Source organism: Manis javanica, chromosome 8, assembly GCF_040802235.1.
Source record: "Manis javanica isolate MJ-LG chromosome 8, MJ_LKY, whole genome shotgun sequence".
In the NCBI taxonomy this organism is placed as follows: Eukaryota; Metazoa; Chordata; class Mammalia; order Pholidota; family Manidae; genus Manis; species Manis javanica.
The window spans coordinates 56,959,638-56,984,637 of NC_133163.1; the positions used below are offsets into that span (position 1 = coordinate 56,959,638).

At 37.5% G+C, this 25,000-nt stretch overlaps 1 long non-coding RNA gene across 2 annotated transcripts in view; it reads right to left on the reverse strand.

The window, feature by feature from the left end:
- LOC140843266 (uncharacterized) overlaps positions 1-25,000 on the reverse strand; it is a 215,253-nt gene that overhangs the window by 95,457 nt on the left and 94,796 nt on the right. The gene's annotated exons all lie outside the window — the stretch shown is intronic.

Consider the following 25,000-nt stretch of genomic DNA (forward strand, 5'->3'; position numbering starts at 1 on the left):
AATCGAAAGAAAACATAAACACATGGAGGCTATACAGAATGCTAATAAATAACTAGTGAGTCAACAAAGAAAGAGAGAATCAAGAAAAACCTGAAAAATAATGAAATAGAAATACAATAAGACAAAATCTTGGGATGAAGCAAAGGCAGTTCTAAGAGGGAAGTTTATCATGATACAGTCCTATCTCAAGAAACAAGAAAAATCTCAAACTGTTTAACTGACATCTAGAGGCATTTGAAAAAGAACAAAGTCCAAAGTTAATAGAAGGGAGGAAATAATAAAGATCAAAACAGAAATAAATGAAATGGAGATAAAAAAGATACAAAGACTTGGTTCTTTGAAAAGATAAAATTGATAAACCTTTAGCTAGGCTCATCAAGAAAAAGGAGAATTCAAAGAAATAAAATCAGATATTAAATAGGAAAAGTTACAACTGACACCCATAAATTCAAACAATATATTACTAAGAAAAATTATAGGCCATAAAATTGGACAACCTAGGAAAATATAAATAAATTGCTAGAAACATGCACTCTCCTGAGACTGAGCCAGGAAGTAGAAAATCTAAAGAAATCAATTATTAGTAATGATGTTGAAGCAGTGATCAAAACTTTCCCAATAAAATCAAGGACCAAACAGCTTAACAGGAGCACTCTGCTGAATATTTGTAGATGAGATAATACATCTCCTCAAACTATTCCAAAGAATTGAAGAAGAAGGAAAAATCCCAAGTTCAGTGTACATGCACAGCATCACCTTGATACCAAAACCAGATAAAGCCACTACAGAAATGAAAATTACAGACCAACAAATATCATGATAAACATAGATGCAAAAATGTTCAATAAAATATTAGCAAAGTAAATTCAAACACACATTAAAAGGATCATTCACCACAACCAAATGAGATTTCTGCCAGGGATTTATTCTAAGAATTGTTCAACATCCACAAATCAATGTGATACATCACATCAACAAAACGAGGGATTTAAAAACTTATGATCATCTCAATAGATGCTAAAAAAGGCACTTGACAAATTCAGCATTCATTCATGATAAAAATCTCTCAAAGTATGGGTAGAAAGGAAACTTACCTCAGTGTAATAAAGGCCATATACAACAAACCCACAGCTAACATCATACTTTATAGTGAGAAGCTGAAATATTTTAAAACAAAGACTATAAAAAGAGACAAGGGGGAGCCAGGGTGGCAGCGTGAGTAGAGCAGTGGAAATCTCCTCACAAAACCACATATATCTATGAAAATATAACAAAGACAACTCTCCCTAGAATAAAGACCAGAGGACACAGGACAACATCCAGACCACATCCACACCTGCAAGAACCCAGCATCTTGCAAAGGGGGTAAGATACAAACCCAGGCCCGGCGGGTCCCGAGCGCCCCTCCCCCCAGCTCACGGCAGGAGCAGAGAGGTCTGAACAGGAGGGAGAAGGAGCCCAGGACTGCTGAACACCCAGCCCCAGCCATCCGGACCAGAGCTCAGACACAGTGCATGCGCAGAGCCCTGGATACTAGGGAAACAGGGCAGCAAGAACGGTGAGCAGGTACCGGAGGCCGGCGCTGGAGAACAAAAGAAAAGCGAGTGGCCATTTTTTTTGTTTGTTGTTGTTTTGTTTTGGCAAGTGCTTTTTGGAAGTCTTAAAGAGATAGGGACCCCAATACTAGGGAAACTGGGCAGCAAGTCCAGTGAGAGAGTGCCGAGGCTGGCACTGGAGAATAAAGAAAAAAGAGTGGCCATATTTTTCTTTTTTTTTTGTGGTCGTTGTTTTGTTTTGGGGGTGCTTTTTGGAAGTTTTAAAGGGGCAGGATGGGACACTTAGTCCAGAGGTAAGGAGTCCGGGAATATCTGGGCACTCTAATCCCCTGGGCTGCAGGGAGCATGGAGGCCCCTTATGGAGAAAAATAGCCACCCGGCCACTCCCTCTCCAATGCAACTCCACCACTTTGGAGCAGCAGCCTGAGCCAGGCCACGCCCACAGAAACAGCGGAGATAAACTCCATTGCAGCCGGATAGGAAGCAGAAGCCCTGCCTGCGTGCAGCAACCCAGCACAAGCCACTAGAGGTCACTATTCTCCCAGGAGAGGAAGGCCACAAACCAACAAGAAGGGAAGCTCTTCCAGCCGTCACTAGTCCCAGCTCTGCAAACTATTCCTATCACCATGAAAAGACAAAATTACAGGCAAACCAAGATCACAGAGACACCAGAGAAGGAGACAGAACTAACCAGACTTCCTGACAAAGAATTTAAAATAAAAATCATAAACATGCTGACAGAGATGCAGAGAAATATGCAAGAGCTAAGGGATGAAGTTGGGAGGGAGATTACAGATGTCCGGTGGGAGCTTACAGAAGTGAAACAAACTCTGGAAGGATTTAAAAGAAGAAAGGATAAGATTCAAGAGGCCATTGATGGAATAGAAGCCAGAGAACAGGAATGCATAGAAGCTGATGCAGAGAGAGATAAAAGGATCTCCAGGAATGAAACAATATTACGAGAACTGTGTGATCAATCCAAAAGGAACAATATCTGTATTATATGGGTACCAGAAGAAGAAGAGAGAGGAAAAGGGATGGAAAGCATCTTGGAAGAAATAATTGCTGAAAACTTCCCCAAATGGGGGAGGAAATAATCGAACAGACCACAGAAATACACAGAACCCCCAACAGAAAGGATCCAAGGAGGACAACACCAAGACACATAAAAATTAAAATGGCAAAGATCAAGGACAAGGAAAGAGTTTTAAAGGCATCTAGAGAGAAAAAGGTCACGTATAAAGGAAAACCCTACAGGCTAACATCAGACTTCTCAACAGAAATCCTACAGGCCAGAAGAGAATGGCATGATATATTTAATTCAATGAAACAGAAGGGCCTTGAACCAAGGACACTGTATCCAGCACGACTATCATTTAAATATGATGGTGAGATTGAACAATTCCGAGACAAGCAAAAGCTGAGGGAATTTGCTTTCCACAAACCATATCTACAGGGTGTCTTACAGGGACTGCTCTAAATGGGAGCACTCCTAGAAAGAGCACAGAACAAAACACCCAACATATGAAGAATGGAGGAGGAGGAATAAGAAGAGAGAGAAGAAAAGAATCTTCAGACAGTGTATATAACAGCTCAATAAGCGACCTAAGTTAGGCGGTAAGATACTAAAGAGGCTAACCTTGAACCTTCGGTAACTACGAATTTAAATCCTGCAATGGCAGTAAGTACATATCTTTCAATAGTGACCCTAAATGTAAATGGACTGAATGCACCAATCAAAAGACACAGAATAATGGAATGGATAAAAAAGCAAGACCCACCTATATGCTGCTTACAAGAAACTCACCCCAAACCCAAAGACATGTACAGACTAAAGGTCAAGGGATGGATAAACATATTTCAGGCAAACAACAGTGAGAAGAAAGGTTTGCAGTACTCATATCAGACAAAATAGACTTCAAAACAAAGAAAGTAACAAGAGATAAAGAAGGACACTGCATAATGATAAAGGCCTCAGTCCAACAAGAGGACATAACCATTCTAAATATATATGCACCAAACACAGGAGCACCAGCATATGTGAAACAAATACTAACAGAACTAAAGGGGGAAATAGACTGCAATGCATTCATTTTAGAAGACTTCAACACACCACTCACCCCAAAGGATAGACCCACTGGGCAGAAAATAAGCAAGGACACGGAAGCACTGAACAACACAGTAGAGCAGTGGATCTAATAGATATCTATAGAACTCTACATCCAAAAGCAACAGGATATACATTCTTCTCAAGTGCACATGGAACATTCTCCAGAATAGATCACATACTAGCCCACAAAAAGAGCCTCAGCAAAATCCAAAATATTGAAATTCTACCAACAAATTTCTCAGACCACAAAGGTATAAAAGTAGAAATAAATTCTACAAAGAAAACAAAAAGGCTCACAAACACATGGAGGCTTAACAACATGCTCCTAAATAATCAATGGATCAATGAACAAATCAAAATAGAGATCAAGGAATATATAGAAACAAATGACAACAACAACACAAAGCCCCAACTTCTGTGGGACACAGTGAAAGCAGTCCTAAGAGGAAAGTATATAGCGATCCAGGCACACTTGAAGAAGCAAGAACAATCCCAAATGAATAGTCTAACATCACAATTATTGAAATTGGAAAAAGAAGAACAAATGAGGCCTAAAGTCAGCAGAAGGAGGGACATAATAAAGAGCAGAGATGAAATAAACAAAATTGAGAAGAATAAAACAATAGCAAAAATCAACGAAACCAAGAGCTGGTTCCTTGAGAAAATAAACAGAATAGATAAGCCTCTAGCCAGACTTATTAAGAGAAAAAGAGAGACAACACACATTAACAGAATTAGAAACGAGAAAGTAAAAATCATGACGGATCCCACAGAAATACAAAGAATTAATAGAGAATACTATGAAAACCTTTATGCCAGCAAGCTGGAAAATCTAGGAGAAATGGACAACTTCTTAGAAAAATAGAAACTTCCAAGACTGACCCAGAAAGAAACAGAAAATCTAAACAGACCAATTACCAGCAGTGAAATTGAATCAGTATTCAAAAAATTACCCAAGAACAAAACCCCCGTCCAAAATATATAAAGAGCTCACACGCCTCAACAAACAAAAAACAAATAACCCAATTAAAAAATGGGCAGAGGAAATGAACAGACAGTTCTCCAAAAAAGAAATACAGATGGCCAAGAGACACATGAAAAGATGCTTGCTCCATATCGCTAATTATCAGATAAATGCAAATTAAAACAATGAGGTATCACCTAACACCAGTAAGGATGGCTGCCATCCAAAAGACAAACAACAACAAATGTTGGCGAGGCTGTGGAGAAAGGGGAACCCTCCTACACTGCTGGTGGGAATGTAAATTAGTGCAACCATTGTGGAAAGCAGTATGGAGGTACATCAAAATGCTCAAAACGGACTTACCATTTGACCCAGGAATTGCACTCCTAGGAATTTACCCTAAGAATGCAGCAATCAAGTTTGAGAAAGACAGATGCACCCCTATGTTTATCGCAGCCCTATTTACAATATCCAAGAATTGGGAGTAACCTAAATGTCCATCGATAGATGAATGGATAAAGAAGATGTGGTACATATACACAATGGAATACTACTCAGCCATAAGAAAAGGGCAAATCCTACCATTTGCAGCAACATGGATGGAGCTGGAGGGTATTATGCCCAGCAAAATAAGCCAAGCAGAGAAACAGAAATACCAAATGATTTCACTCATCTGTGGAGTATAAGAACAAAGGAAAATCTGAAGGAACAAAACAGCAGCAGAATCACAGAACCCAAGAATGGGCTAACAGTTACCAAAGGGAAAGGGACTGGGGAGGATGGATGGGTAGGGAGGGATAAGTGGGGAGAAGAAGAAGAGGGGTATTAAGATTAGCATGCATGGGGGGTGGGAGAAAGTGGAGGGCTGTACAAGACAGAGAAGACAAGTAGTGATTCTGCAACATTTTGCTAGGCTGATGGACAGTGACTGTAAAGGGGTTTCTAGGAGGAACCTGGTATAGGGGAGAGCCTAGTAAACATACTATTCTTCATGTAAGTATAGATTAAAGATAACAAAAAAAAGAAAGATAGAGAAGAAAGAGAAGGGGGATTACTCCCTGATAGGATAAAACTAACTAAATCAATGATTAACACATGCTTTAAATATCCTTAATTTTGATCACTTAAAGGGTGTCAGATGATTGGCTACAGATGTACACTTTTCTGATAATATTCCTTCCTGTGTGGTGACCTCCAATGAGTTCTACACAATGGTATAAAGGGCATATCAAATTGTGGGCAAATGGTCTATTTTTGTTTATACAGAGGATCAAAGCCTAATTTGGCTACCCGGAAAATGAACTAAGATATGATATGAAGAAGAACTTCCAACATCAGCACTCTCTGGAAGAGACATACCAGCAGATGATCATCAAAAAACCTCAACAAAGATCCAGGCGATGCTGCAGTTGTAGCTGCATTCATCCCACCAGTTCCTGGACTTGCCATGGGAATGAAGAAGGAGATATCTAAGCTGGCCTGTGCATACAGTAAAACAACAAATTTGACTGGATCTGTACTGTTGGAACTCATCCAAGAATTAGGAGAAGTACAAGTTGTAGCTCTCCAAAATCTTACAACTGCAGACTATATACTGTTGAAAGAATATAAGGGTTGTGAACAGTTCCCAGGAATGGGTTGTTTTAATTTCTCTAATTTCTCTCAGACTGTTCAAGTACAGTTGGACAATATCCATCATATCATAGATAAATTTTCACAAGTGCCTAGGGTGCCTAACTGGTTTTCTTGACTTACTAGAGATGGCTGGTAATTATAGATCTGCTTTGGTTATGTAACTGTATCCCTATTATGTTAATGTGTGTGTGCAATTTAATTAGTAGTTTAAAACCTATACATGCTTAAGGTACTCTACAAGAAGATATGTCAAAGAAATAATCAATCTTCCCATGTTTTCTTCCGTCTGCTACCTCTATAGCTTCTCTTCTTCCTTCCTAATTACAACCCTTAAATAGAATTCGTGCCTCATATCAAGTTCACTGAGTATCATAACTCCACCAAGTGGTAAAGATACCTCAAGACAAATGCTGGGCATAGAAGCCACAGGGCATAAATCTTCAAAGAAGTAAAAAGCTAACCTTTTCAAACAATATGGCTTCTCTCTCACTTACCAACTTTACATTTTCCTGTATGGCCCCGGAAGATTACTGGTTAGCCAGAGATGAGTAAGATTCCTCAAGGGAGGAACAACCTAAGACAGGCACAGTCAAAGGGGGGCCATCAGGTGAGAAATTGGGGATCAACAGCGGTGAGGCTTAGAACCTCAACCCCCCTGTTTTGAGAAAAATCTTCTGCATCTGTGGATGTATTATTGCCCTTGTCTAGCTTGGATTAACACATAGTCTACAGGCACACACCTGATCATCTATATTTGCTCTCTTACAACACTAAACTATGTTTTCTACCTTTATCTTGCATCTACATACCACTTCAGCATTTTATTAAAAATAACAATAATAAAGGGAGAAATGTGAGATTCACATATTAATCAATTATAAAAATCAAGTGAATATTCATATTTGATCTGATTGTTTATAGTTCATAATGAGTGATCAAAACCGAAAGTTTTTGTGATGACTGCCCTTGTACTGTTCACCATGTAAGAATTTATTCACTATGCAAGAATTCGTTCACCATTTAAGAACTTGTTCATTATGCTTCAGAATATTGGAGAGTGATGAGAATTAGGCTGGGGGTGGATTAATGATTGTGCATTGAGCATTGACTCTCCTATACAGAATTTTATTGTTGTTAACAACCATTTGATCAATAAATATGAGAGATGCCCTCTAAAAAAAAAAAAATTTATCCTGGCCTCACACCTAAGGGGATCATTTCTAGTTACACTTTACATGTTTCCCAGAGGAAACCTGAGTTGCTCACAGCAGCAATCCATGATGATGCACCTTTACATGGCTTTTCCCCTTCCTTTTCACACTGTTCCCAGTCTCCCAATACTGTTTCTTGGGATCATTTAACCAAATAAACTATCTTCCTGTAAAAAAATAAAAATAAAAATAAAATAAAAAAGAGACAAGGACAGATATAATAATGGAGGTTTCAAACCAGGAAGATATGCCAACTCTCAATATCTAGGCTCCCAAGAGAGAAACACCTAGGTATATAGAACATATATACAGATACATGGATAGAGAATTAACAGTAATACAATAATTGAAGGGGACATTAATACCCCAATTATATCAATGGATAGATCATCCAGAAAAAGTCAATGAGGAAACAATGGAACAAGATAAGGAAGCCCACTCTTACCACTTTTATTCAACATAATATTGAATTCCTAGCCAAGCAATCAGGAAATAAAAAGAAATAAAAGGTAGCCAAATTGATATGGAAGAAGTAAAAATGTCACGATTTGCAGATGACATGATGTTATATATAGAAAGTCCTAAGGACCACCAAATAACTACTAGAACAAATAAATTCAGAAAAGTTGCAAGATACAAAATCAACATACAGGTGGAGATTGGATTACAGATGGCGGTGGGACAGGAGAGACAGAGGCTTCCTCCTAAAACCGTATACAATTAGAAAATATGGTTGGTGCAACTAATCCTGAGAAATCAACAGGAAGGAGGACTGTGCCAGACTGCATACACCTGGAGAAAAGAGCAGACATCAGGACCAGTGTAACATATCAGAGCTGTGGCTTGGCAGGACCCAAGCTCTTCCCCCACCCCAGCTCACTGGTGGGAGTAAAAGAAACTGAGCAGGTAGGGAGTGGGAGGCCTGGACTGCTGAATACCTAGCTCCAGAGGTCTGCTCTGGGAGCACAAACCTACATTTCATGGTGCTTTCATGATACTTGTGTGATTATGGGGTTGGAAAGTTAATATAGGCAGAATTCCTGGAGAGACTGAGATTTCAGCCACTTGTGGAAAGCAAGGATCCATATCCGGCTGCTCTGGGACAAAAGCTTATACCTGTGTGGTTGGCGCACTGGTTCAGGCAGTGGAGACAGGCACAGCAGCCGGGAAACAGGAAACAGCTCTTTCCTCCCCCCAGGCACCAATACCGCTCCCCTGCAACCCCTGACATTGCTTCACTGGCTGAGCAGCTCCAGATTAGAGCTCCTGGACACAAGAGTGTGCCAAATGCAAATATGAAATGCCAAAGAAACCTAGTCCAGAGTAAAATTATTAATACAACTCCTGAGAAATATTTAAATGACATGGACCTTACGACTCTTCCTGAAAGAGAGTTCAAAATAAAAATCATCAACATGCAAATGGAGGTACGGAAAGACATCCAAGAGCTCAGGAATGAATTCAGGTTGGAGATCCAGTCATTGAAGAGCATGATGGAAGGTATTAAAAGCAGGTTGGATATGGTGGAGGAGATGATAAATGAAATAGAAACTAGAGAAGAGGAATATAAAGAATCTGAGACACAGAGAGATAAAAGGATCTCTAAGAATGAAAGAATATTGAGAGAATTATGACCAATCCAAACGGAACAATATTCGCATTATAGGGATACCAGAAGAAGAAGAGAGAGAGAGAGAGAGAGAGAGAGAGAGAGAGAGAGAGAGAGGGATAGAAAGTGTCTTTGAGGAGGTAGTTGCTGAAAACTTCCCCATTCTGGGGAAGGAGATAGTCTCTCAGGCCATGGAAGTGCTCAGATCTCCCAACACAAGGGACCCAAGGAAGACAACACCAAGATATATAGTAATAAAACTGGCAAAGATCAAGGATAAGGACAGACTATTACAAGCAGCCAGAGAGAGAAGTAAGATCACATACAAAGGAAAGCCCATCAGGCTAACATCAGACTTCTCAGCAGAAACCTTACAGGCCATAAGGGAGTGGCATGATGTATTTAATGCAGTGAAATAGAAGGGCCTTTATCTGGCAAGGTTATCATCATTTAAATTTGAAGGAGGGATTAAACAATTTCCAGATAAGCGAAAGCTGAGATAATTTACCTCCCACAAATCATCTCTACAGTCTATTTTGGAGGGACTGCTATAGATGCAAGTGTTCCTAAAGTAATTACCTCTGCCACCAGAGGTAATAAAACCACAGTAAAGAAAGTAGAACAGTTAATTGCTAAGCAAATGCAAAATAAATTCAACTACCCACAAAGTCAGTCAAGGGATAGACAGAGTACAGAATATGATACCTAATATATAAAGAATGGAGGAGGAAGAAAAATGAGGAGAAAAAACAAAAGACACTTTAGATTGTGTTTGTAACAGCATATTAAGTGAGTTAAGTTAGACCCTTAGATAGTAAAGAAATTAACCTTGAATCTTTGGTAACCACAAATCTAAAGCCTGCAATGGCAATAAGTACATATCTTTCAATAATCACCCTAAATGTAAATGGACTGAATGCACCAATCAAAATCAATATACAGAAATCTGCTACATTTCTGTAAAAAATGATCAGAAAGAGAAATTAAGAAATCAATTACATCTACAATAGCATCAAAAAGAATAAAATACCTAGAAGTAAATCTAGTCAAACATGTAAAAGACCTGTACTCTGAAAACTGTTAGACACTGATAGAAGAAAACACAAATGGAAATCTATCCCATACTCATGGGCAGAAAGAATTACTTTTGTCAAAATGGCCATACTACCCAAAGCAATCTACAAATTCAATGCGATCCCTACCAAAATGCCAGTGGAATTTTTCACTAAACTGGAGCAAGTAATCCTAAAATTTGTATGGAACCTCAGAAGACCCCAAATAGCCCAAGTGTCTTAAGAAAGAACAAAGCTGGGAGTATCAAGGTCTATTTCAAGCTATACTACAGTGAATAAAATATTATGGTACTGGCACAAGAACAGATGTGTAGAAAAATGGAACAGAATAGAGAGAGGATGGAAATAATTCCATGCATATATGGTCAATGCATATATGGTCAATTACTATATGACAGAGGCAAGAATATACAATGGGGAAAAGAGAATCTCTTCAATAAATGGTATTGGGAAACTGGACAGTTTCTTCTAAAAAAATGAAATTGGTCATAGTATTATTATACCATACACAAAAATAAATACAAAATGAATTAAATACCTAAAAATGAACTAAAACCATAAAACTCCTAGAGCAAAGCAGTAGTAGTAACCCTTGAAGACTGTATTAGAAATTTTCTTCTGGATATGTCTCCCCAGGCAAGGGAAACAAAAGCAAAAACAAGTGAGACTACATCAAACTGAAAAGCTTCTGCACAGCAAAAGAAATCACCAACAAAATGAAAAAGTGACCTACTATTTGGGATAATATATTTGCAAGTGATATATCCAGTAAGGAGTTAATATTCAAGATACATAAAAAATTCATACAACTCTACATGGAAAAGAAACAGTAACCAAATTAAAGAGTGGACAGAGGACCAGATAGGCATTTTATCAAAGACATACAGTTACCAAAAAGCATATGAAAAGATGCTCAACAATAATCAGGGAAATGCAAATCCAATTCACAATGACATCTACCTTACACAAGTGAGAATGCCTAATATCAACAAGCAAAAAATAAGTGTTGGTGAAGAGGTGAAGAAAAAGAAACCCCTATATACTGTTGGTAGGAATGTAATTTGTTCCAGCCACTGTGGAAAGCCGTATGGAGGCCCCTCAAAAAATGAAAAATAGAAACACCATATGACTCGGCAATTTTCTTTCTGGAAAAGCACCCAAAATAAACAAATCATTGATTCAACAAGATGTATGCACTCCTATGTTTATTTACAATGGGCAAAACACAGAAGCAACCTAAATGTCCACCATCAGATGAACAGATAAAAAAGATGTGGTACATATGCATGCAATAGAATATCACTCAGTCTTAAAAAAGGAATGAAATCTTGCCATTTGTGACAAAATGGATAGACTTAAAGGGTATTACAAGTGAAATAAGACAGAGAAAGACAAATACCATATGATTTTTACTTCTGTGTATAATCGAAAATTTAAAACAAATGAGCAAACAAAACAGAAGTAGACTCATAGAGAACAGTTTGGTGGTGTTCACAGGGGAGATGGCAGATGGATGAAGTAGGTGAAGAGGGAAAAAATCAGCAAGAATATTTGTATCTTAATCTAGGTGATGGTTACATGTCAAAATGCATCAAGCTATACACTAAGATTTGTGCATTTTATGTACCTCAATGAAAAACTGAAATATCTGAAAGAAAAATTAACAGAATGAAGATTTGTACATATTAATTTTGAGAAACACACTCTCTGCATTCAGTTGTATAGAGGTGTATGGGAGTCTGAAGAGAAGCCTGTTCATCTGTAATGGTTATGTCTATACCCACTCTTTAAATCTGAAACTGACACCATTTATGCTACAAAGATACAGTGAACCTTGGACTTGTGGTGATGTAGTGATCACTTTTAGTCTGTTTATTTTTCTTTTATCAACATACATTCCAATTTATAAGATTTATTATATATTCCTACATTGAGTTATCCATAATACCTACAAGGCTACCAGCCAATGGCATTAATTAAAACTTCTTTATTATGGTCTCTTTAGAAAAACTGTTCTCAGAGAAAGCAATCATTAAACAGAATTCTCAAAAGTTCTGGGTTATTTTTACTCTATTAAGCAATATTTCCATTTTAAGAAGATTATGCATGTCTCACTTGTAAACTGGAGGGTTGTAGGGGGGCTGAGTCCCCACTCATCAAGGACTGGCATGCTTTGTCCATTGCTCTGAGATCCAACAGAAACAGCAGTGTGAAAGATTTTCTAGCCTTTTGGGAGTGTGCTAGAGGGGTGGGTGTCCAAGGGAGCTCTCTACAGAAGACAGAGTGCTGGCAGATGTCACTTTCCCAGACTTTCCTCAAACCAACTAACCAGATGTTTATGAGAGCCAGTTCTGAAACTTTTCATCTACCTACTTGCTTTGCCTCAGCATTCCCCTGTGGACCTGCTGCACCCAACATGCCAAGCCCAGCAAGTAGTTGCATCAGCCATAGCTGGCAGCCAGTCTGAGTACAGGCCCTTCCCACAGCACACCACAGAAGGGCAGTCATTAAACTGCACCACAGTTGTACACAAAGGCAGAAGAATGGCAATCAGATATTGCTGGCAGCCAGGCAGAGTGCTGGCCTAACTAACCCACAGCTGACCAACAGCAGTAATGGCTCAGCCACAAGGGACATCACTGGAGAACCTGCTCTGGTAAGCAGATGAGTCTGAGCTTCTGGACATCATAGGCCACCTATTACATAAAGCAACTTTTCAAGACCAGGAGACATAGGTGATCTATATTTGCATAGAAACAAACAAAATTAAGAGGCAGATGAATATGTTCCAAACAAAAAGAACAATACAAACCATAAGAGAAAGTGCTAAATGAAATGGAGATAAGGAATTTATTTAATGAGGAATTCAAAGTAATGATAGTAAAGGTGCTCATTTATCTGGGAAAATGAATAGACATACTCAGGGAGGACTTCAACACAGAGACTATAAGAAAGAAACTGGGCTGAAGAATGCAATAATTGAAATGAAAAAATACAATAGAGGGAATTAATAGTAAATTAGAGGATTAAAAGACAGATCAATGAGCTGGAAGACAGGGTTGTGGAAAGTAACCAAGCTGAGGAACAGAGAGAAAAGAAGAATTTATAAAAATGAAAAGATGCTAAGAGAGCTCTGTTACAACTCCAAATGAAGCAATATTTTAATAATGGTGGTCCCAGAAGTTGAATAAAGGGGTACAAAATCAAATTGAATGAATAATAGCTGATAACTTCCCCAACCTGAGGCAGAAAACAGACATACAGGTCCTGGAAGTACAGAGAGCCACTAGCAAGATTAAAACTGAAGAGGTCTGCACCAAGAAACATAGTAGTTAAAATAACAAAGATTAAAAATAAAGTCACAATCTTAAACTCATCAAGAGAATGGCAGTTACCTATAAGGGAAACTCCATGAAACTTTGGGACAGCATTTCCATCAGAAACTTTACAGGCTAGAAAGGAATGGCATGAAATATTTAATGTATTGAAGCAGAAGAATCTACAACCAAGAATCCTCTACTCATCAAGGTTATTATTCAGAATTAAACGAGAGATTAAAAGTTTCCCAGATAATAAATGTTAAAATAGTTAATTAGCCTATAAGATTTGTTAAAGAAACTTCTTTAAATGGAGATGTATTTAAATTTAAATGTTTTTCATCAGTGAAAAACCACAGTAATGGTAGCAAACTAATCACAAAGTGAATATGAAGTTCAGACAAAAGTGGTAAAATCTACTATAAACAAAAATTAGTCAAGGGTTATACAAAATAAAAAGATGTAAATTATCACATCACATAAGTAAAATATGGAGTGTGGAATAATAAAAAAGTCACACTTTCAGAATGTATTTAAAACGAAGTTATTATCAACTTAAGATAGACTTATTTTATATATATATAGGCTGCTATATATGAACCATATGGTAACTACAACAAAACCCTAGAATAGATATACAAAGAAAGAGAAAGGAATCCAAGCATCACACTAAAGAGAGTCATCAAATCACAAGAGAGGAGAGGAAGAGTAAGAAAGGAACAGAGAAGAACTATATACAACTAAAAAAAAAATAACAAAATGGCAGTAAGTACATACTTAAAAATGATTATGTTAGTGTGAATGGACTAAATGTTCCAGTCAAAAGACATAGTGGGGCTGATAGGATAAAGAAAGAAGACCCATCTATATGCTGCCTACAAGAGATTCATTTCAGGCATAAAGACACATATAGACTGAAAGAGAAGGGATAGAAAAATATATTCCAAGAAAACAGAACTGAGAAAAGAGCAGGAGTAGCAGTACTTATATCACATGAAATAGACTTCAAAACAAAGAAAGTAACAAGAGATAAACATGGGCATTACATAATAATAAAGAGCTCAATCCAACAAAAGACTATAACAATTGTAGGTAACTATCCACCCAACATAAAAGTACCTAAATATATAAAGCAATTATAACAGATGTAAAGGGAGAAACTGACACACAATAACAATAGGGGACTCTAATACCTACTTATGTCAATAGATAGATTATCCATACATTAGACCAGATGGACTTAAGGGGCATATACACAACATTCCATCCAAAAGCAGCAGAATATACAGTTTTCTCATGGGCACATGGTAGATTCAAGATAGAACACATATTAGGTCACAAAACAAATCTCAATAAATTTAAGATTTTAAATTGTGTTAATCATTTTTTCTGACCACAACAGTATGAATTTAGAAATCAATTACAAGAAATATAAAAACTGGGAAAAACACAAACACAAGGAGACTAAACAACATGATTCTAAATAATCAATAGATCAATAAACAAATCAAAGAGGAAATAAAAATACATGGAGACTAATGAAAACAGAAACAATAAGGTTCAAAATCTGTGTTTCAGCAAAAGAAGTTCTAAGAGGGAATTCACAGCTGTATAGACCACCTTCAAGAAACAACCTCAAACAATCCAACTTTACAACTAAAGGAACTAGAAAAAGAACAAAAAATACCTGATAGTAGTAAAAGCTAGTAAAAGTAAAGATCAGAGCAGAAATATCTGAGAGACTAAGAAAACAGTAATAAAAAAAATAAATGAAACTAAGTTTATTTGAAAATGTAAAAAAAATTGACAAACCTTTACCCAGATTTATCAATAAAAAGGGAGAACAAAAACTGAGATACAAAGAGAAGTCAAAACTGACACCACAAAAATGTAAAGGACTATAAGAGAATCCTGTGAAAAATTATATGCCAATAAATTGTGCAACCTAGAAAAAATGGACAAATTCCTAGAAACTTACAATCCTCCAGGACTGACACAGGAGGAAGTAGTAAATCTGAACAAGCCAATTACCAGCAACAACACCAAATTGTTAATAAAAAATACTGCCAACAAAAATGTCCACGACAAGATAGTTTCATGGGGGAATTATACCAAACATTTAAATAGCTAATATCTATCCTTCTTAAGTATTCCAAGAAATAGAAAATGAGGGAATACTACCAAACTCATTCTACAAGGCCAGCATTACAATAACTTAAAAAATAGGCACAAGAAAATTACAGATCAATGTCCCTAATGAACAAAGATGCAAAAATCCTCAACAAAATATTAACAAAACAAATTGAAAAATACATCAAAATGATCATTCATTAAGACCGACTGAGATTTATTCTAGGGATGCAAATGTGGTACAACAACATAAATCCATTAATATGATACACCACATTACAAATGGAAGAATAAAAACCATGTGATCATCTCAAGAGATTCTAAAATAGTATGACAAAACCTAACATCCATTCATGATAAAAACTCTCAACAAAGTGAGCATACAGGGAACAATCTCAACATAATAAATGCCATATACAACAACCCAACAGCTAACATCATATTCAATGGGGAAAGCCTTTCCTCTAAGATTAGGAACCAGACAAGGGTGCCCACCCTCTCTGCTTGTATTCAACATAGTATTGGGAGTTCAAGCCATAGCAATTAGGAAATAAAAGGAAATAGAAGGCATCAAAATTATCAAGGAAGAAGAAAAATTTTCACTATTTACAGATGACATGATAATATATAATATATATAAAACCTAAAGACTTCATTCAAAAACTAGTTGAGTTAATAAATGAATTCAGTAACATTTTAGGATATAAATTCAACATATGAAAATATGTTGCATTTTATACACCAACAAAATACTAGCAGAAAGAGAAATCAAGAAAACAATCCCATTTATAAATGCATCCAAAATAATAAAATACTTGGGTGTAAATCTAGCCAAGCAGGTGAAAGACTTGTACTGTGAAAATTATGACATTGATACAGAAACTGAAGAAGACAATATAAAAAATGGAAAGATATCCCATGCTCATGGATAGGAAAAATTAATATTGTCAAAATGGCCACTCTGTCCAAAACAATCTGCACATTCAATACAATCTCCATAAAAATACTAATAGCATTTTTTAATACAGCAATAATCCTAATATTTCTATGGAACCAGAAAAAAACCAAATAGCCCAAGCAACCTTGAGAAAGAACAAAGCTTGGGTTATCATTCTCCCTAATTTCAAGTTATACTACAAATGTGCAGTGATTAAAACAGCATGGCACTTGTACAAGTTTAGATACATGGACCAATGAAACAGAATAGAGAAGCCAGAAAAAACCCATGAATATATGGCCAATTAATATATGACAAAAGAGGCAAGAATATACAATGGGGAAAAGAGTCTCTTCAATAAATGGATAACTATATAGAAGAGAATGAAACTAGACGCTGTATTATAACATGCACAAAAATAAACTCAAAATGGATTAAAGACCTGAAAATGTAAGATTCCTGGAAGAAAACATGTGCAGTAAATACTTGAACTTCAGCATTAGTTATTTTTTCTGATATGTGTCCCCAGACAAGGGAAACAAAAGAAAAATAAACTACATCAAACTAAAAAGCTTCTGTGAAGCAAAAGAAACTACTAACAAAACCTATTGTATGGCAAAAAGTATTAGCAAATGCTATGCATAATAAAGGACTAATATTCAAAATATATATAAAGAATTCTTAAAACTCAACAAAGAAACCACTTAATTAAAAAATGGATTTAAAAAAAAAGGTGGATTAAAGATAGCAGCATGAGAGGTGAGAGAGAGCCCTCCTCCCAAAACCACATATAATGCAAAAATATAATTAATACAACTAATCCTGAAAGAGCAACAGGAAAGAAGGCTACACCAGACTGCATACACCTGGAGAAAAGAACAGACCTCATAGAACAGGGTAATGTACCAAAGCCATGATCTGGCAGGGCCCAAGCCCTTTCCCCACCCCAGCTCACTGGCAGGAGGAAGATAAACCAAGTAGGGAGGGAGTGGAGCTATGGGATTGCTGAACAACTAGCCCTGGAGATCTGCTCTGGGAAGACAAACCTACATTGCATGGTGCTCTGGTGATTAGCGGGATTGGAAAGCTAAAACAGGTGGAATACCTGGAGTAACTGAGATTCCAGCCCCTTGTTGAAAACAGGGTCCCATATCCAGCTAATCTGGGACAAGAGAAAGGTAGGCAGTCTGAAAGACTTCCTAACAGCAAGAGGGCTACTAATGGATTGCACAGAGATTACTGCTCAGGAAAAAGGGCACATAGACAAAATTGTCCTGGTACACCCTGCCCAGTAGGTTTGGAATTTTCAGGAGATTCAGGCACTCCATCCCCCTGGCTGGCTATGCAGCTCCAAGGCCCCCACAATGATATTCAGCCTGCTGCACCTTCCTCCCAGCCAGCCCACATCTGGCTCGCAAAGCATCAGACCCTACTCTAGCAACAGGCCATCCAGAGGGAAACCCCACATATGGCAGCTACAAATTCAAAGCATAGATGCTTACAGAAGCAAGAAACAACTCTTTACTCCTGCCAGGCAGCAGAGTTGGTCCCCTGTAACTCACCATATAGCTCTAGGGGCTAAGCAGCTCCAGAGACTGGAGTTTCTGGGCACTGGAGGGTGCCACATACAAATATGAAATGTCAAAGGAACGTGTTTCAACCCAAAATCCCACAAACACCAGAAAAAGAGTCAAGTGCAACTGAACTCGTCAATCTTCCTGAAAGAGATACCAAATTAAAAATGATAAACATGCACATGGAAGTACAGAAAACTATTCAAGAACTCAGGAAATAGTTCAGGATGAAGATCCAATCATTACAGAATACAAAGGAGGGATTTAAAAGCTGATTTGATATGGTGGAAGAGATGATAAATGAAATAGAAATTACAGAAGAGGAATACATAGAAGCTGGGGCTTAGAGAGAAAAAAGGATCTCTAATAATGAAAATATTGAGAACTGTTGAGCAATATAAATGCAACAACATTCATATTATAGTGGTATCAGAAGAAGAGAAAGAAAAAGGGATAGAAAGTGTCTTTGAGGAGGTAATTGCTGAAAACTTTCCCAAATTGAGAAAGGAGATAGTCTCTCAGGCCACAGAGGTGCACAGAACTCCCAACACAAATGACCTAATGAAGAGAACAAGATAGAAAATAATTAAAATGGCACAGATCAAGGATAAGGAGAGACTATTAAAAGCAGCCAGAGAGAGAAAATGATCACATATAAAGAAAGCCATCAGGCTTTCATCAGACTACTCAGCAGAAATCTTACAGGCCAGAAAAGAGCAGCATGATATACTTAATGCAATGAAACAGAAGGGCCATGAACCAAGAATACTCTACCTGGCAAGATTATCAATCAAATTTGAAGGAGGGATTAAACAATTTCCAGATAAGCAAAAGCTGAGAGAATTTATGTCCCACAAACCACACCATCTCTACAGTGTATTTTGGATGGACTGCTATAGATGGAAGTGTTCCTAAGGCTAGATAGATGTCACCAGAGGTACTAAAACCACAGTAAAGAAAATACAACAATTAATTACTAAGCAAATGCAAAATTAAATCAAGTACCCCCATTGTCAATCAAGGGATAGACAAAGAGTACAGAAAATATGATACCTAATACACAAAGAATGAAGGAGGAAGAAAATAATGTAATAAAAAGAAAATTTACATTGTGTTTGTAAGAGCATACTAAGTGAGTTAAGTTATAATCCTAGATTCTAAGGAAGTCACCCTTGAACCTTTGGTAACCACGAATCTAAAGCCTGCAATGACAATAAGTACATATGTATCAATAATCACCCTAAATGTAAATGGTCTAAATGCACCAAACAACTGACATAGAGTTACAGAAAGGATAAAAAATAATACCCATCTATATGCTGCATACAAGAGACTCACATCAAACCCAAAGACATACACAGACTAAAAGTGAAGGGATGGAAAAACATATTTCATGCAACTAATAGGGATAAAAAAAGCAGTACTTGTACCAGACAGTATAGAATCCAAAACAAAGTAAGTCACAATACAAAGTAAAGGGGTCAATCCAGCAAGAGGATATAACCATTACAAATATCTATGCACACAACGCAGGAGAACCTACATATGTGAAACAAATACTAACATAATTAAAAGGGGAAATAGAGTGCAATGCATTTATTTTAGGACACTTTAACACACCACTCACTCCAAAGGACAGATCAACCAGACAGAATATAAGTAAGGAGACAGAGGCACTAAACAACATATTAGAACCAATGGACCAAACAGATATCTTCAGAACTCTACACACAAAAGCAGCAGGATACAAATACTTCTCAAGCACACATGGAAAATTTTCAAGAATAGATCACATACTAAGCCACAAAAAGAGCCTCAGTATATTTAAAAAGATTGAAATTATAACAACCAGCCTCTCAGACTACAAAGGTATGAAACTACAAATGAATTAAGCAAAGAAAATGAAAACTCCCACAAATACATGGAGGCTTAACAACATACTCCTAAATAACCAATGAATCAATGACCAAATAAAAACAGATATCAAGCAATACAAAGAGACAAATGACAACAATAATTCAACACTGCAAAATCTGTGGGACGCAGTAAAGGCCATGTTAAGAGGAAAGTATATTGCAACACAGGGCTACATCAGGAAAGAAGAACAATCCCATATGAACATTCTAAAGTCACAGTAAATGAAATTAAAAAAGAAAAACAAATGAGGCCCAAATTAAGTGGAAGGAGGGACATAATAAAAATGAGAGCACAAATAAATAAAATCAAGAAAATAAAACAATAAAAGAATCAATTGAAGCAAAAGCTGGTTCTTTGAGAAAATAAACAAAGTAGATGAACCCCTAGCCAGACTTACCAAGAAAAAGAGAGTCTATACACATAAACAGAATCAGAAATGAGAAAGAAAAAATCATTATGGACACCACAGAAATATAAAGAATTATTAGAGAATATTATGAAAAATGATATGCTAACAAAGTGGATAACCTAGAAGAAGTGGAGAACTTTCTAGAAAAATACAACTTTCCAAGGCTGACCCAGGAAGAAAACGAAAATCTGAACAGACCAATTACCAGCAACAAGATTGAAATGGCAATCATAAAACTACCTCAGAACAAAACCTATGGACCAGATGGCTCCACAGTTGAGTTTTTTTTTTTTTTTTTTTTTTTTTTGAGAGGGCATCTCTCATATTTATTGATCAAATGGTTGTTAACAACAATAAAATTCAGTATAGGGGGGTCAACGCTCAATGTACAATCATTAATCCATCTCAAGCCTAATTCTCGTCAGTCTCCAATCTTCTGAAGCATAACGAACAAGTTCTTACATGGTGAACGAATTCTTACATAGTGAATAAATTCTTACATGGTGAACAGTACAAGGGCAGTCATCACAGAAACTTTCGGTTTTGATCATGCAATATGACCTATAAACAATCAGGTCAAATATGAATATTCGTTTGATTTTTGTACTTGATTTATATGTTGATCCCACATTTCTCCTATTATTATTATTATTTTTATTTTTAATAAAATGCTGAAGTGGTAGGTAGATGCAAGATAAAGGTAGAAAACATAGTTTAGTGCTGTAAGAAGGCAAATGTAGATGATCAGATGATCAGGTGTGTGCCTATGGACTAAGTATTAATCCAGGCTAGACAAGGGCAGCAAGACATCCACGGATGCAGAAGATTTCTCTCAAAGCAGGGGGGGTGAGGTTCTGAGCCTCACCTCTGTTGATCCCCAAATTCTCACCTGATGGCCCCCCTGCGACTGTGCCTGTCTTAGGTTGTTCCTCCCTTGAGGAATCTTACCCGTCTCTGGCTAACCAGTCATCTTCCGGGGCCATACAGGGAAATGTAAAGTTGGTAAGTGAGAGAGAAGCCATATTGTTTGCAAAGGTTAGCTTTTTACTTCTTTGCAGATTTATGCCCTGTGGCTTCTATGCCCAGCATTTGTCTCGAGGTATCTTTACCACCTGGAGGAATTATGATACTCGGTAAATTCGATCTGAGGCACGAATTCTATTTAAGGGTTGTAATTAGGAAGGAAGAAGAAAAGCTATAGATGTAGCATATGAAGGAAACTTGGGAGGATTGATTATTTCTTTGACATATCTTCTTGTATAGTACCTTAAGTATGTATAGGTTTTAAACTACTAACTAATTTGCACACACATATTAACATAATAGGAATACGGTGACATAAACAAAGCAAATCTATAATTACCATCCATCTTCAGTGAACCAAGAAAACCAGTTAGGCACCCTAGGCATTTGTGAAAATTTATCTATGATATGATGGATATTGTCCAACTGTACTTGAACCATCAGACAAATTAAAGCAGCCCATTTCTGGGATCTGTTCACATCCCATATGTTCTTTTAACCATAGATAGTCTATAGTCATGAGATTTTGGGGTGCTACAACTTGCACCCCTCCCAGCTCCTGGTTGAGTTCCAACAGTACAGATCCAGTCAAATTCGTTGTCTCACTGTATGCACATGCCAGCCTAGACATCTCCCTCCTCATTCTTATGGCAAGTCCAGGAGACGGTGGGCTGGATGCAGCCACAACTGCAGCATCGTCCGGATCCCTGTGGAGGCTTTTTGATGATCATCCCCCGGCACAAGTCCTCCAGAGAGTGCTGATGCCGGAAGCTCCTCCTCATATCGTATCTTAGTTGATTTTCTGGGTATCCAAGCTAGGCCTTGATCTTCTGCATAGAAACAAAGAGACCCTTTGCCCACACTTTGACATGCCCTCTATACCACTGTGCAGAACTCATTGGAGGTCAGCACACAGTAACTGCTTTTTTTTTTTTTTTTAAATTAAGAGAAAGGAATATTATCAGAAAAGAGTACCTCCATAGCTGATCATCTGACACCCTTTAAGTGATCAACATTAAGGATATTTAAAGCATGCGTTGATCTTTGATTTACCAATAGTTTTATCCTGTTAAGGAGTAATCCCCCTTTTCTTTCTTTCTTTCTTTCTTTCTTTTTTTTTTTTAAATTTTTAATCTACACTTACATGAAGAATACTATGTTAACTATGCTCTCCCCTATATCAGGTCCCCCCTAACAACCACATTACAGTTACTGTCCATCAGCTTAGCAAAATGTTGTAGAGTCACTACTTGTCCTCTCTGTGTTGTGCAGCCCAACCCCCCCTTGTTCCCTCCCCCCCATGCATGCTAATCTTAATACCCCCCTTCTTCTTCCCCCCCCTTATCCCTCCCTGCCCACCCATCCTCCCAGTTCCTTTCCCTTTGGTACCTGTTAGTCCATTTTTGGGTTCTGTAATTCCGCTGCTGTTTTGTTCCTTCAGTTTTTCCTTTGTTCCTATACTCCTCAGATGAGTGACATCATTTGGTATTTCTCTTTCTCCGCTTGGCTTATTTCACTGAGCATAATACTCTCCAGCTCCATCCATGTTGCTGCAAATGGTTGGATTTTTCCACTTCTTATGGCTGAGTAGTATTCCATTGTGTATATGTACCACATCTTCTTTATCCATTCATCTACAGATGGACATTTAGGTTGCTTCCAGTTCTTGGCTACTGTAAATAGTGCTGCGATAAACATAGGAGTGCATCTGTCTTTCTCAAACTTGATTGCTGCGTTCTTAGGGTAAATTCCTAGGAGTGGAATTCCTGGGTCAAATGGTAGGTCTGTTTTGAGCATTTTGATGCACCTCCATACTGCTTTCCACAATGGTTGAAATAATTTACATTCCCACCAGCAGTGTAGGAGGGTTCCCCTTTCTCCACAGCCTCGCCAACATTTGTTGTTGTTTGTCTTTTGGATGGCAGCTATCCTTACTGGTGTGAGGTGATACCTCATTGTAGTTTTAATTTGCATTTCTCTGATAATTAGTGATGTGGAGCATCTTTTCATGTGTCTCTTGGCCATCTGTATTTCTTTTTTGGAGAACTGTCTGTTCAGTTCCTCTGCCCATTTTTTAATTGGGTTATTTGTTTTTTGTTTGTTGAGGTGTGTGAGCTCTTTATATATTCTGGACGTCAAGCCTTTATCGGATGTGTCATTTTCAAATATATTCTCCCATACTGTAGGGTTCCTTTTTGTTCTATTGATGGTGTCTTTCGCTGTACAGAAGCTTTTCAGCTTAATGTAGTCCCACTTGCTCATTTTTGCTGTTGTTTTCCTTGCCCGGGGAGATATGTTCAAGAAGAGATCACTCATGTTTATGTCTAAGAGGTTTTTGCCTATGTTTTTTTCCAAGAGTTTAATGGTTTCATGACTTACATTCAGGTCTTTGATCCATTTTGAGTTTAACTTTGTATATGGGGTTAGACAATGGTCCAGTTTCATTCTCCTACATGTAGCTGTCCAGTTTTGCCAGCACCATCTGTTGAAGAGACTGTCATTTTGCCATTGTATGTCCATGGCTCCTTTATCAAATATTAATTGACCATATATGTTTGGGTTAATTTCTGGGGTCTCTAATCTGTTCCACTGGTCTGTGGCTCTGTTCTTGTGCCAGTACCAAATTATCTTGATTACTATGGCTTTGTAGTAGAGCTTGAAGTTGGGGAGTGAGATCCCCCCTACTTTATTCTTCTTTTTCAGGATTGCTTTGGCTATTCGGGGTCTTTGGTGTTTCCATATGAATTTTTGAATTATTTGTTCCAATTCATTGAAGAATGTTGCTGGTAATTTGAGAGGGATTGCATCGAATCTGTATATTGCTTTGGGCAGGATGGCCATTTTGACGATATTAATTCTTCCTAGCCATGAGCATGGGATGAGTTTCCATTTATTAGTGTCCCCTTTAATTTCTCTTAAGAGTGACTTGTAGTTTTCAGAGTATAAGTCTTTCACTTCTTTGGTTAGGTTTATTCCTAGGTATTTTATTCTTTTTGATGCAATGGTGAATGGAATTGTTTTCCTGATTTCTCTTTCTATTGATTCGTTGTTAGTGTATAGGAAAGTTACAGATTTCTGTGTGTTAATTTTGTATCCTGCAACTTTGCTGTATTCCGATATCAGTTCTAGTAGTTTTGGAGTGGAGTCTTTAGGGTTTTTTATGTACAGTATCATATCATCTGCAAATAGTGACAGTTTGACTTCTTCTTTACCAATCTGGATTCCTTGTATTTCTTTGTTTTGTCTGATTGCCGTGGCTAGGACCTCCAGTACTATGTTAAATACCAGTGGGGAGAGTGGGCATCCCTGTCTGGTTCCCGATCTCAGTGGAAATGCTTTCAGCTTCTCGCTGTTCAGTATAATGCTGGCTGTGGGTTTATCATATATGGCCTTTATTACGTTGAGGTACTTGCCCTCTATTCCCATTTTGCTGAGAGTTTTTATCATGAATGGATGTTGAATTTTGTCAAATGCTTTTTCAGCATCTATGGAGATGATCATGTGGTTTTTGTCTTTCTTTTTGTTGATGTGGTGG